The sequence below is a fragment of the Jaculus jaculus genome, chromosome 9 (assembly GCF_020740685.1).
Source record: "Jaculus jaculus isolate mJacJac1 chromosome 9, mJacJac1.mat.Y.cur, whole genome shotgun sequence".
In the NCBI taxonomy this organism is placed as follows: domain Eukaryota; kingdom Metazoa; phylum Chordata; class Mammalia; order Rodentia; family Dipodidae; genus Jaculus; species Jaculus jaculus.
The window spans coordinates 130,686,450-130,700,410 of NC_059110.1; positions in this window are offsets into that span (position 1 = coordinate 130,686,450).

Genomic DNA, 13,961 nt, shown 5'->3' on the forward strand with positions numbered 1-13,961 from the left:
GTGGGGGGATTAATTAGGAGTGTGGTTGATATTATTAGAGCAGCTGAACATACCTTTGGCCAATGCTTTGCCCTTAGCAAAAAATAAAAATAAAAAATAGTAGTGTTGTCCAAGATTAGAAATGGATACTGGTTTCTCTGTCTTAGTTCCAAGTGAAACAGATACCCTAAAATTTTAACTGGCCTAGAGCCATCAAGTCTGTTCTTGCTAGGTTTTGGGTGAAAGACTGAGTAAAACGAAGGTGGACTTTCAGTGGCAGGTTAGGAACTCAAAACATCCCAGGTCAGCTTTCATTGGGTGTCTCACTGATCTCCGCTGAAGGGGATATAATTCCAGTGATTCCTTCCACTGACTGTGGGGTCTCCTTACCTGGTTATCCAGCATGGAGGCTGCTGGCCAGGTGGAGGGGAATAGGCGGACACATTTGGGGAAAATCCACCTGGGTGGTCCTCTGACTGTCAACCCCTGATATTAAGAACTGATTCTCTCTGTGTTAAATAGCAGATGCATGACCACTCCCGAGGATTGCTCTCATTCTTTCCTCCCATAGTCCATGCCAATCTAAAGAGCAGGAAGCTGAAAGGCCCAGCAAATCATCTTCATCCTAAACCAATCACTGCGGAGGAAAATCCACCCTCGTGAGCCTGGCTTTGGACTACAGTTGAAGAAGATTCTGCAGATAGCAAGTGATTTTCATATTAGCTTAGTTCGCATGTAAACAGGAAGGTGAGTTAACTTCACAAAGGCAGGGGCTCTGTCTGAAGGCATGTGTGCCTGTTTGTTCCAGTGCTGTTACCACTAGAACTTGCCCAGCTCCTGCTAGGTCAGGCTCTGTCTGTCCTGTTAGGTATGCTGGGACATGTGTGCCTCAGAGTAACACGGGAAGATGGATGCTGTATCATTCCCACTTTACAGATGAAGCAACTGGCTCCAAGAAACTAAGTAATTGTGCATAATCATTTTGCCAGGGAGTGGCACATCTGTGATCTGAACCCCAGTCTATCTGACCGCCCTCTCCCCCACCCCACAGCCCCCGTTCATGCAATTCATACATCAGTCGTCCACCTGCCTCTCAGGAGGTAACCGATCAAGTTTCCAATGAATGATCTAGTTCCGATTCTGGAAAGTTTTCTTAAGAAAAGTAACCACCATGTCCTTGTGTTTCCGTGGGTAGACTGAACCAATGAGGAAGCTGCATTTCTTGCTTCTGTTGCGTAGGCGTGCATGTGGTGTGGTGTATGCACGCGTGGGTGACCATGTGGTGCTCGCGTGTTTGCGTGTGGCAGGGTGCCCTCGCCTGAGATGGCCAGAGAGGAGCACTGGCGGCGGTCCCCTACCGCTCTTCCGCCCAGTTTTGCTTGAGCTGGAGTCTCTTACTGATCCTGGATCTTGCTGGATTTTCTTGTGAGTCCAGGCTGTTTTCTGGTCCCGACTGTCCACAGGACTGGGGTGGCAGGCGTGTGTGCTGACATCCAGCAATTCGTGTGGGCCCTGGGGGTCAGAGTCCGGCGCTCTCTCAGGCCTCCTCGGGCTCTCATGCTTGCACAGGACCGCGCTTAACCATTGAGCCATTCTCTAGCCCAGAAGGCTGCATTTCTAACTTAGCAGGGAATTATGGTCCAAATTTTAAAACAAACAACTTTATTCTCCCAGTGTGGACTCCGGCTTCTTCACATCTTGGAAAAACATCAACAGTCAACGTGTGACTGTTACCTGTGAGTTACAGTGTAGCTAGCCTGTATCATTGTGCTAATGCTGGATGCAGGTCCTTCGTAGCTCATCAAACCCTCACAACGTCTCTGTGAGGCATGCACTTCCATCCAGTTATACAGATAAGGAGACAGAATCAAAGGTAGGAAACAACGTACCAATTCTGCATAGCTCCTGAGTGGCGGCATTGAAGCTGAACTCCCATGTTTCCAAGCGCCCTCCCCTCCCCAGCACCACCATAGCCTCAGTTCCCCTAATGACCTGCATCCCCCAGGCACTTTGTCCTCTGCACAAACTCCAATCCTTTCTTGTCTTCTCAATATGTAGTTGCACCCACATCTAATCAGCCACCAGTTCTGATCAACTATAACTCCGTTACTGCTCAAGTGTGCCACACTCTCTCCATTTTACATGTTTTGGTTTGCATCCTCTAATAATGGTCTACAGGAATGTAAAGAAACTACCAGAGGGCTGGAGAGATGGCTTGGCGGTTAAGGCGCTTGCCTACAAAGCCAAAGGATCTGGGTTCAACTCCCCAGGACCCATGTAAGCCAAAGGCACAAGGGGGCACATGCGTCTGGAGTTCATTTGTGGAGGCTGGAGCTTCTGTCAAGACCATTCTCTTTCTCTCTACCTGCTTATCTCTGCATCTATCTCTCAAATAAATAAATAAAAATGTATAAAAAAAGAAACTACCAGAGCAAGCATCAGAATTCAAACTAAGGCTAGGGATGCAGCTCAAGTTGATAGGGTGCTCACCTAGTATGTATGAAGCCGTGGGGTTAGATCTTATCAACCTGGAGTGGGGGTGCGGGACTGTAATCCCAGCACTCAGGGAGTGATGGCAAAAAGATCAGAGAGGGTCAAGGTCATCCTTGGCTACCTAGTGAGTTTGAGGCCAACTGGGCTACACAGTGAGTTCAAGGCCAGCAGAGCTATATAGCAAGACCTTGTTTTTTTAAAAAAATTTTAAAAAGGAAGGCTGGAGGGATGGCTTAGTGATTAAGGCACTTGCCTCCAAAGCCAAAGGACCCAAGTGCAATTCCCCAGGACCCACATAAGCCAGATACACAAAGTGGCACATGTGTCTATAGTTCATTTGCAGTGGCTGGTGGCCCTGGTACATCCATTCTCTTGCTCTCTCTCTCTCTCTCTCTCTCTCTCTGTGTGTCAAATAAACAAAAATAAAATATTTAAAAACAACTAACTAGGGCTGGAGAGATGGCTTAGCAGTTAAGCGCTTGCCTGTGAAGCCTAAGGACCCCAGTTCGAGGCTCGGTTCCCCAGGTCTTACGTTAGCCAGATGCACAAGGGGGCGCATGCGTCTGGAGTTCGTTTGCAGAGGCTGGAAGCCCTGGCGCGCCCATTCTCTCTCTCTCCCTCTATCTGTCTTTCTCTCTGTGTCTGTCGCTCTCAAATAAATAATAATAATAAAAAAAAATTTTTTAAATAACTAACTAAATAAATAAAATATGAAAAAGGAAACATAGGAAAGAAAGAAGGAAGAGACAGAGGGGAGGAGAGAAGGAGGGAGGTTCAAAATAGCATTGTTGCAGGATGTGGTGTTGCATGCTTGCAATTGCAGCATTAGGGAGGCTGAGACAGAGGTTCACAAATTCAAGGGCAGTCTGGACTTCACACATAGCAAAACCTTGCCTCAAAAAAAAAAAAAATTCTGCACAAAAACCATTAGAAGCAAAGATACAAAATTACTAAGAGTTTAAAATTCATTTCAGGAGAGGAAAACAATCTAATGCACTCTATTCTGAAAACTTGAAGTCTTGCCTGTACCCCCACTGAAATAAGCATGTCTTACAGCTATGAAAATTGATACAACCTTTTTGGAAAATAATTTGGCCATTTATACCAACAGTCATAAAAATGTTCATCCCCTTTGACCTAGAAATCTCACTCCTGGGAGTTTATCCCAGGCAAATAATTCAAAATAAATAGAAAAAAAATCCTACTTGCATATAGATGTTTATTAACTCTATAGTAACAAGAATCTAAAAGCAAAATACATGTTGGATTATATTGGAGTAGTGAAGTAAAATTCAGTATAATTACCTCAATCTTATATTAGGCAACTGAAAAAATAAATATGAGCATGAGGTAGAAATTTGGGGAAATACACAGGAAATAATGCCGAGTGAAGTATATATGCTCTCCAATTACAACTGCATAAAAACATATATTTGTACAGATGAAAGATGGAAGGAGCCACGGAGGAATGTAAATAATATGTATGATTGATTAGTGGGATTATGATGCCTTGGAGTTGGAAGAAAATGTTTCAAAGCCCTTTTGAAGTCCGTAATGGAGGGGTGGTGGTGACGTGAGAGGGGACTCCAGTCCCAGACCTGCAGCTTTCCACTCTGCACGTGGCAGCTGGCCAGTTCCTCACACAGGGCCATGGCGGGGAGGATGTCAGGAAAGCTGGCAGAACCTTCTGAGGCCTTCCATCCCCAGCTGGACACCTCACTCCGTAGATGAGCTGCAGAAACTTCCCACACGCTGCAGCCCTGGCCTGGGGGCTCTTGAGGGTGGCCTAGGACGCTTGCTTACTATTTGTTGTGTTTGTTTTGTACGTGTGCGGTGGGGGAGGAGAGCACGGGTGGCTTATACGCCCGCATGTGCTGATGTGGCGCCCTGTGCGCTGGCCTGTGCCACCTCATGGGCTCGCCTCTGGCAGCCAGAGGACAGAATCGGGAACTCCCTGCCTGGCTCCCCACCTGCTTGACTTACGATGGAGTCTCCATACTGAGTCTGGAGCTGAGTGCAAGCCCCGGCGATTCTTGGGTCTGTTTACATGGGTTCTGAAGATTCAACCTCGGGGGCCACACGTAAATGTGAAAACATCTCTTGAGCCCGAGGCTTGGGTGGATAGCATGGCCGAAGTGAGGAACTTAACAAGAATTCACCCATTCTGGAGGGTAAAACTCGCCCATGATCAAGCAGCAGACAAAAGCGTGGCCACACCTCCCAGAATCCCACAGATGAGGGTACAGACAAGGGTGGATGGATGCTCAGGTAGACACAGGGTCCTCCTAATGATGGCATTCAGCCTTCTCCCCAGAGGGTTGAGCCAGGCCACAATGCCTGGCTGCTCTTCCGATGGGCCCACTCAGACATCTACCTCCTCAGGCCTCTCTCTTGCTTCGTTCCCTGCTCTCTCTCCTTGGCCTATCAGTGAATGACACTCCCACAAGAGCCCAGGATAGCCCCTCAGTAAGAGCAGCGTTGCACCATAACTGGTGTATTAGGATGGGTCCTTGCTTATAACTGTCATGGTTTCGTCCATTTTGTCCCTACTGAGCATTTCCAGATCTGGAAATTTGCTGGAGGCCGGGGTGAGGCTGTCCACAGTGGCATTCTGTGAGTAAACACCCCTTCATCACAAACAGGATGCTTGCCGACAGCGTCTTTCATCTGGCTCCGCACAGAAGGGACAGAGAATCAACGCTTTGGCTGATCAAAACACAGCGGGCGGGAGGCCAGCAGGAGTTCATTGTCCTTTCTGCCATCTTGGACTTTGCTCCCACGCAGCTGCCTACGGGTTTTGTTAAGCAGCGTTTGTTCAGGGGACAGCGTTTTAGCCAGGGCTGGCATGGGACCCAAAGGGGTTTGAAACTGGGTAGTTCCGAAGCACAATGATTGCTCTTAGCTTTTCCTCTCTTGGCAGGTGTCCTCTGTCCCAGAGACGATGGACAAATCTGCTTACAGAAAAAGAAACTCGGGGAGTAGAGGCCAGAATTAATGAGCAGGATGATGTTGTTATAAACATCATTTCCTTAAGAAATGTGCTTGTTACTTCCAGGCCCAAAAGGTAAATCAAATCAGGCTAATCCAGGATCAGCCGGTAAAGAAGCCGCTTCAAGGATGTCAGAGAAATTATGTGTTTCCACCTGTCACTTGTACATCACTCACTCCACCCAAGGTCCCCAGGGCGCTTTTAATCTTCCACTTGCATTCTTCCAGTACTCCGCAGCAAGTTACTAGTGCTGCTGTCAAGTTTTAGGACAGGGTTGTTCGACCTGAGCAATTTGTGACATTTGGGGCTGGAGCTTTCTTTTTTTATTTTTTAAGCTATCTACATTTAAATTTTTTAATTAAGATTTTTAGTTGATTTTTTACATTTTCATATATACATATTGCATTCTGATCACATATTTCCCTCCCTTATCCCTCTCAGCCCCATTGTGCTCCTTCTCACCCATGGCTGCACCATGGAAAAGAATGACTCCCCCTCAGGCTCAAAACTCATCAAAGAGCTGAGAAGGACAGTGGAGTGTTGGGCACTAAATGAGACATCTGTACCTAACCCTCCAAGGCTCAGGGATCATTACACAGAATGTAAGAGGCAGAGGAAGGGGAGGAGTGCTTTGTAATACTGTCTTCCAGACACAACGTGGCCATGGCATTCGTGACCTCACAGTGGCTGATCTACACAAGACCTGCATAATGAGAGGGGAAAAATGATGACATCAACATAGAAGAGAAACTACTTGGAAAGAAGGGATTCAGTGGTGGGGGATTTGGGAGGGTAATGGGAGGGGATTATATTCATGGTGTATTGCCTCTGTGTATGGAGATTGTCAATAATTTAAAAAAAAATGAATGACTCTCCCTGTAATAGTTACCTTCTTGTTGCTGGGATGAAATGCCCGACCTGAAGTAGCTTATGGAAGGAAAGGGTTTATTTTGGCTGACAGATTCAAGAGGATGTTACACCATGGAAAGGAAAGCAGCTGGTGTCCCATCGGCACATCAGCAAGGAAGAAATAGAAAAGCTGTAGGCACCAAGCTGGACTACGATACCTCAATGCCCACCCCCAGTGACGCACTTCCTCTAGCAAGATGCCGCCTCCTAAGGGCTCCACAAACTTCCCAGACAGCACCACCAACTGGAACCAAGTATTCACAGACATGAATCTATGGGGGACATTTTACATTCAAACTACCACATCCCTCCCCTTGGCAAGCATTAGCTATCACTAGCTTGTCAGAGAGATGGGTGGCCACCAAGCCCCTTGCCTGTTCATAGCAGCGCTGACTGGACCCATCATGCGCAGCTCTTGTCCTCGGTGACTGCCCTGTGCTTCCTAAGATGTGAGAGGTCTTTGACCTCTACCTTTGACCTTGACTTACCAGAGGATGGTAGCATACTCTCAGCTGTGACAACCAAAGATGCCTCTGGACATTGTCAAATGTCTTCTGGGGGCAAACCACTTTCCCATCTTTCAGACCCATAGATTTAGAGGCCAGGGAAGGCTACAGAGAAGTATGCTAACTAAAAAAGAAATACTGCCTCCTGCCAGCTATATATCTGATAGAGGATTAATATCTAGGATATACAAAGAACTCAAAAAGTTAAATAATAAGTAAGCAAAAATGCCAATCAAAAAATGGGCTATGGAGCTAAATAGAGCATTCTCAAAGGAAGAAATATGAATGGCATATAAGCATCTAAAAACGTGTTCTACATCACTAGTCATCAGGGAAATGCAAATTAAAACTACATTGAGATTCCATCTCACTCCTGTCAGATTGGCCACCATCATGAAAACAAATGATCAAAAATGTTGGCGGGGATGTGGAAAAAGAGAAACTCTTCTACACTGCTGGTGGGAATGCAATCTGGTCCAGCCATTGTGGAAATCAGTGTGGAGGTTCCTAAAACAGCTAAAGATTGATCTATCATATGACCCAGCTATAGCACTCCTAGGCATATAACCTAAGGATTCATCTCATTTCCTTAGAAGTATGTGCTCAACCATGTTTATAGCTGCTCAATTTATAATAGCTGGAAAATGGAACCAGCCTAGATGTCCCTCAACTGATGGGTGGATAATGAAGATGTGGCACATTTATACAATGGAGTTCTACTTAGTGGTATAGAAAAATGAAGTTATGAAATTTGCAGAAAAATGGATGGATCTGGAAAGGATTATACTAAGTGAGGTAACCCAGGCCCAGAAAGCCAAGCGCCACATGTTCTCTCTCATATGTGGATCCTAGCTACAGATGATTGGGCTTCTGCGTGAGAATGAAAATACTTAGTAGCAAAGGATAGGAAGCTTAAAAGGAGATATAAAGGGAAGAGAAAGGAAGGGAGGAGGGTACTTAATAGGATGGTATTGTATATATGTAAGTACAATGATTGAGATTGGGAGGTAATATGATGGAGAATGGAATTTCAAAGGGGAAAGTGGGGGTGGGGAGGGAGGATATTACCATGGGATGTTTTTTATAATCATGGAAAATGTTAATAAAAATTGTGAAAAGAAAAATAAGCAGCTCTCTAACCTTAAAATACATATGTGTGTGTGTTATTTGTATATAAAGTTACAGAAAATAAATTGAGTATTTCATACAAAAAAAAATACTGCCTCCTCATCAATGTTGTGGGTAGAATATTGCTGTGCTTTATTGGGAACTTGAACAGCAAGGCAAAGATTCCTAGTGGAGCTGTGTCTACAGAGCAGAATTCACTGGAGAAGCTGATGCTGTTATTGCTGGTCATATCTAAAATGCCCCTACTATTAAACTGGCCCTGTGTGGGTAGTTATGCTTGCAGCTTACATAATATACATAGTATGGATATGGTTCTTTTAAGCATGAGGACCTGAGTTTGGTCCCCAGTACCTACATAAAAATGCCTGGTGTGGTAATATACATCTCTAATCCCAGTTCTGGGGGGCCTGGGGGGAGGGAGACAGGAGTACCCCTGGAGCCTGCTAGCTAGCTAATCGATCCTAATTGGTGCGCTCCAGGCCAATGAGAGTCTGTATCTCAAAAAGAGTGGATAGTATGCCTGGGGAACAACACCTGAGGTTACCCTCTGGCCTCCACACATACTCACATGTACACATACACCTGCACACATGTACTACCACACACATACACAGGCATACATACACATGCATGCATACCACATATACACATAAAAAAATGTTTTCATATGATACATAATGGATGGCTGTAATAGATGTGAATGTGTGTGTGTGTCCCTCCGTATCTATGATAACATAGAGAATGGAGTTTAGGGATGAAACCAAAGTACATGGTCACATCATAGTTTAGAACCAAGTTCATGCAGAACAAAAAAAAGGGGGGAGGCATTTCTATGACCATCACATGAGCCACACTGCCTGAGCCAAGGTGGTTCAGGCAGAGGTGACTCCATTCCTCCATGTCTAGGTGGACTTAAGAGCCAGGCCACTAGAAAGAAAGATGGACATGAGGTCCAAGAGGACCAGGAAGGCCTCCCAGAGAGTTTTGGTGGGATGATGCATGTCTTGAGGGCAAAATACCTGACAAAAGCTACACTAGGAAGGGTTGGTTTATTTCCACTGGCAGTTTGAGGGGAAACACGGTGGCAGAGCGCAAGGTGGCTGGTCACATTGCTTCTGAACGTCAGCACTCGCTCCTTCTCTCCTTTGGTCAATCTAGGACACCAGCCTGTGAGACAGGGATGCCCACGTTTAGATTGGGTCTTCCCACTTCACTTATTCCAATCTAAACCCTCCCTCACAGACATGCTCAGGGATTTAGCTCCTAGGTGATTCTAGATTCGGTCAAGTTGACGATCAATATTAACCATCACAGTGGCTAAAGGCAGGCACTTCCAAGGGCGTTAGCCACCACCTAGAGAGGATGGAACCAATGCTAAGACATGAGGCTAGGGGACAGGAGGGAGGGCTTGTGATGTCATGGGATAGTCCCAGAGCCTGCTGAGCTGGCATCCTCTCTACCTGTGAACCTTTCTTGTCTTTACTTTCTACTGACACTAGTTTAGATTTTGTTTCTGTCTTGCACAGAAGAGATCTAACACATCTATAGTCCTAGGACATAGTGGACAACTCCAACCTTCTAGTTCCAGGTGGTGGCATGGCCATCTAAATGCCATAGCAACTTTAAGGAGAGAAAGGAGAGACAGTGGCTCCCAATCTGGAGGTGAAGATTGCATGTCTCTACATGTGAGAAGAAGAGAAGTGAGGTCAACTTTGGCATTGGATTCACCAATCCTAAATTTCCTCATCTGTAAAGCATTAATAATAATGTCTCCCACACATGGTTAACCTGGGGCCAGATGGTTTAAATGAATCAACCTGTCCATATTAGTTACTTTTCTTGTTGCTATGACAAAACACCTGACAAGAAGGAATTTAAGGGAGGAAAGGTTTGTTTTGGTTCACAGCGAGGCATGGCAGCATCTCCAGTGAGGAAGAAGGGGGTGATGAAAGACGATGCTCAGCTCATTTTCTCCTTTTGTGTTCAATCTTACACCCCAGCCCATGGGCTGTTACCACCTACAATGGCACAGTCAACTTAATCTAGAAAGAGATTTGTCTCTTAGATTATTTTGCCAAATTGATAATCAGCAATAACCACCACCTTAGTAGTCTCTTAACCAAAAGTAACTATTGCCATGAAGTTGTTTCTTGGCTATGGTGAGAACATCAAACCCAAAGGTGTTCAAGTCCCCTATGAATGAACAGTGCACAGGATTTGTATATACCTACACACATCCTCCTGATTGTTTATAATAGTTAATACAATATAAATAATCAGTAAATACCTATTGCTGTGTTACTTTGGGGGAAAGTGATGAGAAAAATCTGTACATGTTTAATACAGATGCAAATTTCTTTTCCAAATTACTTTCCACCCATGGATGGCTGAATGCATGGATGGGGAATCCACAGGTAGGGAGGGCTCACTGTAGTATGCCAGGTGTTTTATATAAACTAGTGCATTAAATTCCATATTATACTTACAGCAATTCTGCAGCTTGTTTTAACAACTTCCTTATTTTAATCCAGAGAAACTGGGATTCACAGAGATAAGGTAATTGTCTATGACCAAACAGCCAAGAACAGAACTGTCATTTAAGTCAGAGCTAGCACACACTGTCCATGGCTGGGTGCCTTGAAGGGGAATCTAGGATCTGGAAGCATGATCCCACGGAGTCAATTGGCAAAGGCACAGGGATATGGAGACCACCAGTGGTGGGAAATAAGCAAGAAAAAAATAGTGAAGCAGAAGTCTCCAAGATCTCTCCTTAGATGCTACCCATCTTGGAAAGTTCCTTGGAAAAACCCTGCCTGGTGCTAAGGGTTGAAAGAAAAATCAGCTTCATGGAACAAAGATCTGAAATAATACAGCAAAGCACCCAGTCCCAACGCATCAGGAGGAGCTAACGTTGACACGTGGCCGCAGGTCCCAGATGTTGTTATGGTTGGATTACATGAGCTTGGAAGGTTCAGGCATGAAATGCCTGAATGATAACAATAGAAAACAGATCAAAAGCCCAAGAAAGAAATCAAGAGAAATGAAAAACAGAAGGAAGATGAAAGAAGAGAATTACAAGTTGACACCAAGGTGGAGTCAGTGTTGAAGGCTTGGCTGGCAGTTGACCCGTCACCAGATGAGGTTTTTCTAGCCTTATTGGAGGTAGGGGCCACAGTCACTGAGATTTCTGGGACCTTAGGAGTAAAAGAGTTCCCTAAGAGTCTCCCACGCTCATCCCTCCCTTTAAGTAGGAGATAACACCTGATCCTTTGATATGCAGCTTCTCTTTAAATGACTTCTTCCACGGAGGTCAGCACACAATGACATTAGGTGTCCCAATGTATGTGGGTGCACTTGCATGTGTGTATATATGTGCATATGTATGTGGAGAACAGAGGTCAACATCAGGAGTCTTCTTGAATCACTCTCCACCTGATTTGATTGAGATGGGCTCTCACTGAACTCGGAGCTCATCATTTCAGCAAGCAAGCCAGCCAGCCTGCCCCCAAGGGTACTCCTATCTCCACTCACCCAGAACTGGCATGTCCAGTGAGTACTGAGGATCTGAACTCAGGCTCTTGTGCTTGTAAAGTACTTTACCAAGACCCTGATTCTTCCTCTTCTTTTTTTTTTTTTTTTTTTTTTTTTTTTTGGTTTTTCAAGGTAGGGTCTCACTCTAGCTCAGGCTGACCTGGAATTCACTATGTACTCTCAGGCTGACCTCAAACTTGTGGTGATCCTCCTACCTCTGCCTCCCAAGAGCTGGGGTTAAAGGCATCCACTGCCATGCTCAGATCCTGATTCTATTTTTAACTGAGATAAAGAAAATTAAAAGGTCTAAGTGGGGCTAGAGAGACAGCTTAGCCGTTAAGGCATTTGCCTGAAAAGCCAAAGGACCTCGGTTCAATTCCCCAGGACCCATATAGGCCAGATGCCCAAGGTGGTGCATGCATCTGGAGTTCATTTGCAGTGGCTAGAGGCCCTGGCACACCTATTCTCTCTCTCTTCTCTCTCTCTTTCTCTCTCTCTCTCTCTGTCTCTCTTCTCTCTGTGTGTGTATTTGCCTCTTTCCCTCTCTCACTCTCTCAAATAACCAAATAAACAATTTTAAACAAGAAAATGTCAAAGTGGTCTAATGACTTTGTATGGGGCCATACCTGGTGGGTGATTATACCCATACTTCCAATCTGCTCCCTTATGTTAACTCCATGCCACACAAACCCACCAGAAATTAAAGTGCCTTATCACTTAATATGAATACCATGTGTAAAGTCTCAGAACCAGCTGTGAGGGGATGAAGAAAGCAGAAAAGAGTATGTCCTAAGAACCAAAGAGGGAACACTTTTAAGAAGAAGCTAATAGTCAGAGGTTTCAGGGAAACTTGGAGAGAAAAGAAATAAGTAGAGCCGATTGGATTTTGCAACGAAGAAGTCCTAGGCCTGGTTGGCAAGCTCCTCGGTGAAGAGGTGGGACCAGTAGCCAGCCAACGGTTGATGGACAGATGAAGGAAGGTGATGATGAGTCCTCAGTGCTAGAGAGACAGCTCTTTCCCGAAGTTTGGCAAGGAAGGGGCAGAGAGAGATGGGGGTGGTTAGGAGTTCAGGCTGTTGTCATTTTAAGAGAGTAAAAGACTTGGGGTATTTTTGTGATATCTGAGACTCCTGAGCAAGTGGGCAGGATGGACTCAAGAGTCATGAAAGGCTGCTGGAGAAGCTTGGGAGGCAAGAGAAAAGGAGAGGAGAGGAAAGGGGGTGTAAAATTTAGATAAGTGTGTCACTGTGGAACAAGACATCAAGAGAAATCATAGAAAGTATTCTGAATTTCCTCAAAGCATTAGGACAGAGGTGTCTGCCCAGAAGAGAGGGATGGGCCTGGGACAGTCAAGCTGGGTTTGGAGATGGTCAAAGCTCTGAGTAGCATTACTGGGGAATGGGTTGCAAAGCATGCTGGGATCTCAGAGCTTTGAGGCTCCCAGTGGCTCACAGCAGCCCAGCTGTATGTTTTGTGTCTTTCTTTTTCTAGAATTCATGGTGAGGTCAACAGGGGCCAGTATGAAATATCTTGTTCTGAAAGAAAGAATGAGCTAAACCAATAAAGATAATAAAATAAGGTTGAAGAGAAATGTTTAATCTGCTCAAGGGAACAAAACTTCAAACATTTTCTGAGGACCTGTCTACAGTCCGAGTGATGGCAGCGTATGAAAAGACTCTGATCCGTTCGCTGAGGCGAGTCTGCAGAGTGTCCGCTTGACAACGCTTGGTAACCTGGATTGCATTATGAAAAGCCCTTGAAAGTAAAACCTTCCCAAATGAATCCAAATTCGGTAACTCAGGCTGGGCAATAGGACTGGGAAAAAATACGTGCTTTTACATTTGATGGAATTTTGTATTTAAAAATTAATGCTAAGAACTGAACAGCAGCATAATGGGAAAGTCAAGTGTGTAAGATTTACAAGCAGCATCTGGTCTCAACCTTCAACTTGGAGCCATGATCAGTGTTCTGTACCTAATACGGACTCATACAAGGGAGAGATGAGGATGGTGGCCAAAGCCTACCCTCCCAGAATGTTGCGGAACATTCTGCAAGGTGAGTCAGAGAGGGATGAGACCTCACCTTCTCGGGGGGAGACTCTGAGTGAGGTGATGCCCTGCAGCAGGCACTTGACTCGTGATTCTTCGAAGAACAGCCACCGATCCCAGTGCCTAAGCTCACAAAGGCGGCGCCCAGGCTTTTGGGTGACCCAGATACCTACCAAGGACTTACTGGCCATCCCATCACCCTCATGTTGGCAACGAGGAAGCAGAGACAGGCTAAGGGGAAGTGACATGCGTAAGGGTGCACAGTTGACAGAGGACAGAGCCAGAACCAGGAGCCTACGTGTGTGTGACTCTAGTCCCAAGTTTCAAACTACGGTGGCGTTTTATTGCTTCTTATCATAAATAAAGACACAGCTGCAT